The sequence below is a fragment of the Apis dorsata genome, unplaced genomic scaffold, assembly GCF_000469605.1.
Source record: "Apis dorsata unplaced genomic scaffold, Apis dorsata 1.3 scaffold_44, whole genome shotgun sequence".
Taxonomy (NCBI): domain Eukaryota; kingdom Metazoa; phylum Arthropoda; class Insecta; order Hymenoptera; family Apidae; genus Apis; species Apis dorsata.
In genome coordinates this window covers 1,715,037-1,719,366 of record NW_006263346.1, presented here as the reverse complement: position 1 = coordinate 1,719,366, position 4,330 = coordinate 1,715,037, and the positions used below count along the sequence as shown (strand labels likewise).

At 22.3% G+C, this 4,330-nt stretch overlaps 1 protein-coding gene across 3 annotated transcripts in view; it reads left to right on the top strand.

Annotated features, from left to right (window-relative positions):
* Positions 1 to 4,163: 4,163 nt before the first annotated feature.
* Positions 4,164 to 4,330, top strand: part of LOC102675255 (integrator complex subunit 3) — an 8,712-nt gene continuing 8,545 nt past the window's right edge. For all 3 annotated transcript variants that reach the window (XM_006608794.2, XM_006608796.2, XM_006608795.2), the window contains exon 1: positions 4,164 to 4,330. The gene's annotated coding sequence lies outside the window, so the exon portion shown is untranslated.

Genomic DNA, 4,330 nt, shown 5'->3' with positions numbered 1-4,330 from the left:
ACTTTATATAATATCATATATTATACTTGTATTGCAAATTTAATATATATAATTAATATATTCTTTCGAATTTTGAATTTCTATATAGAATTATATATTAATATTATTTTGTATTTATATCCATTTAAAGATTTAATATTTTTATTAATATTATAATTTTTTATAAATGTGCATAAATAACAAAAAAAAGTTGCATTATTGTTTAAAAAAGATTGAATTAAATCATTGAAATTGGACATTTTTCACAAGCTAAACTCTTATTTCATAATAATTACATTATAATTTTCTATAAATTGATTACTTTTTTTGTTCATTATTTTAAAATTAATAATTCAAAATATTTATTCATTATTAATATTTATATATAATCATAAGAGAATACATTATAATTAAAAATTATACACATTAATTGCAATACAGACTGATAAATATTGTTATAAATATTATAGGTTTTTCTAACCCAATGTGATGAATTATATTAATTTTGATATAATAAATTAATATTTTAAAGAATGCATAATTAAATCCTTTCTAAATTAATTGTTAATGATATTTTATAATAATAATATTAATATCATATTATTGTTTATTAATGTAAATTTTACATATGAATACATTTTTGTATAAATAAATTCTTAAATTAGCATTCCAAAAATAAAAAAAATTTTATACATATACACACAATAAATAAATATACGTATAATATTATAACAAAATTATATGTATATACATTAAAATATAAAACAATATAACATAGAATAGTTTTATACAAAATATATAAAAAATATAATATGCGTTAATGAAAGATAGTAGTAATATTTTTTTTTAGTTGCATTAGCTATACATTAGGTGCTCAAAACTGTTATCTGTAGATTATTGAAAGTTTATTAAGTGTAAATTCAAATATATGTAGTTCTTATTATTTAAGTATTTCATTTTTTTGAATTATTTAAAATTTCAAATTAATTAACGAAAAGAAAAGAAAGAGTTTTACATATAACAAAATACAATTCTTTTATTAATATAAGATATTATTAGTGTCTCATATTATTAATCATATAATCAAATATTTAATGTTATTAATCATAATATTATTTTGCATATGATTACAATTACAAACAAATTATTATGATTGTAAAAAAGTAACATAATGATGCAATGTAAAAAAATTAATGAAATAAATTAAATACATCAAGAATTGTATATTATATATTATATATATCAAGGAATAGATTTTTATACATTATTGGTAACCTATCCTTTCATTTTCTTAAAAATTCCTTTTTATATAATAAATCATATATTTTGATGCTATATCAAAGTAATTGAGGAATGGAAATTCATATAGATTATAATGCATTTATGACACATTCTATTTGAGATATCTGATTAGTTTATATGATAATCATAATAATACATCTTTCAAATTGCCCCAAAATAAGATTTCAGGAACTTCTTTCATCCTATATCTTTTATGTATTTCTGAATCATTCTTAAATAATCCAATGAATTTTCTTCTTCTTCATTGCCATCTCCAAAAAGCATAGATATGAATCATTAATCATTCTTTCTGATTAGTGTTCAATTTAACACAAAAATATTTAATTACTTAATAATTAACAATTTACAAAGAAAAACTGGAATTTCTCATATTTTATCAAATTCTAAATCTTCTTGAGAATTTTTTAAATATGATGAATGAAAATTTTTAAATATTTAAAAGCGTTTATCCTTAAAGTAAATCTAGTTATAGATTAAAGAAAATTCTGAGATTCATTTATTAATAGTATCTCTAAGTATTTCCGTTGAACTCTTCCTAATTGTAGGGGTTGAATGAGATGTCTCTGGAGAACTGGGAGATATTTGAGAGTTAATATAGAAATAATTCTGTTTGCAAATACTTGAAATTTCTGTAGAATACATGCTAATTAAAACAAAAAATATAAAACTAAAAAAATGCAGAATTAAATTTTTTTTTTTCGATTGTTATAGAATAACATTGTTTTATTTTTCATTTTTTTTAAATATTTAGTTTATTTTTTTTTAATTAAGTTTAATTAATTCTTAAGAAATATGTATAAACGTTATTATGTTTAAAAAAAGAAATTCTAATAAACAGACATTTATTAATGACAGTAATAAATTATTTTTACTACATTTTTGAATATATTTTCCTCTTTTTTTGTCTTCATTTATACGATGCGAGACTATTCATGATATTCTCTTATGCGCATGCGTCCATTGACAAGTATTATAGAAGTAGGGGATTATATTCTATTTCACTTAAAACCTTCAGAATATAGCTAAATATTTTTGTATCCAAAATTTCAAAAAAAATTTGTAATATATACTTTTTATCTGATATTTGTTTTTTTCGATAATTATAATATAATATGAAAACTATATTAACATATAAAATATAAAAGTATTATATTGAACTGTATATTATAAAGACCATTTTATACGATTTAAATGATACTAATTTCATTAATAAAAATTATTATACTTTAGTTTATAACTATTTTTAAGATCAAGTTAAAATTATTTAAAAATCCTAGATTAATAATAATTTTTATAATTAACTTTTACTATAATTCGAGCCAATTAAGATATCATTAAAATAACATAAATAGCAATCAATTAATATACATCATTAAAACAATAAAAATCAAATATTATAATTTTTTACTTTTATTTATTAATATTTATAAATCAATAAAATTCTAACATCTGTTTGAAAAAAAATTTGAATAGATAAAGATGTTCTCGATTTGAATCATAACCAACTAACAAAGAATAATGCAATAGGAGACGAAAATGATTATGCATATTAAAACAAGAAAGAGAAAGGAAAATGGATACCACGGATACCTGGAGGAAAACCTTATATATCATAATGGAATTTCAGGTTCGTGACTCCTGCACTTATTGAGGGTTAGGTTGACGTTTCACGAAAGTATCGATGCGCAGAGATTTTATATATCCAACAAAATGTTATTAATATAATTACAAAAATACTAAATTCTAAAGCTAGCACATGATTTTCGTAATCACAAAATAATAAGAATTCGAAAAAGAACGTAAATATGTCCACAGTAACACAGGGAAACGAATAGCGGAAAGCGTGGTCGAAACACCCAATGCGATTAGTCGAATAGCCTCTTCATACATAGAGATATGCGCATGCGCAATTGAAGATCATAGGTACGTATCTATACTAAAAACAAAATGTAGATTTAGGAACCCTTATATTAATAATTTTCATAATTTTTTATATAATTCCAATCATAAAATATATTTGTTTTTAAAATATATGAATTTTTAAAAAAAAATTACATGTAGTTATTTATATATAATATTACTTTTAATATTATATTGTTTTTATTGTTATAATAATGATTGAGTTATTTTTATAAAGTTCAAAGTAATTTAAAATATAGATGCCGATGACCTCGTGATCATTCTTATTTCTTTTAAATTAATATTATGTTTTTTATTATTGAATATATTTTAATGACATGTTATTTTATTTAATTTATCTTGGAAATTACAATAACTATATTGAAATATTCATTTATCTCTTATTATAAATTCTAATCTTGAAACTTTCAAATTTATGCAATAGTTTGTTACAGTACATTCATTATTTACATTTAATTAACTAAAAATTAAAAAAGAAAAATTTATTATTACTTTACAGTTTAATACGAAAGATCTGATTTGATATATATATATATATATATAAAACATATTTTTACAATCTATTTTAATAATAATAAACATTAGCATGTGTTTATATAATAATTTACAATATTATGTATAACGTGTAATGTGTAATTCTATAGTCTTTACAAGAAAAAAGTAATCAATACATAATCGTATGATATCTAAACGAACCGCGGGAAGAATAAACTCTTTTGCACGAAGTTTGGCATGACAAGTACTACATTGCTTCAACAGTTCAGAGACACTTTAAGGTGACCGTCCTCTGATGAGCACCTTTAATAAATACGTTCCTGCTAGCCGCACTACTTTTCTACGGTATCCCCACCAATATCATGTGTACGGGTTGGTAAATTGTGATTGGTCGAACCAATGATTGGTAATAGTGGAGGGGAACAATCACGTCACGAAGTGAGGCCGAGAAGCGACGAGGCGCATGTATCAATGCGCAATCGCATCGGAACAGTTCAGGGAGTCGGGGAGGTCCGTGGTAAGGAATAAACAGAGTGAAGAGACCGCGCGAGAGACGAAGAGTGGGGAAGGAGAAAGAGAGAGAAAGATAGAGAACGAACAGGCAGTGAGACGATCACGATGCACGGAGGCGAGC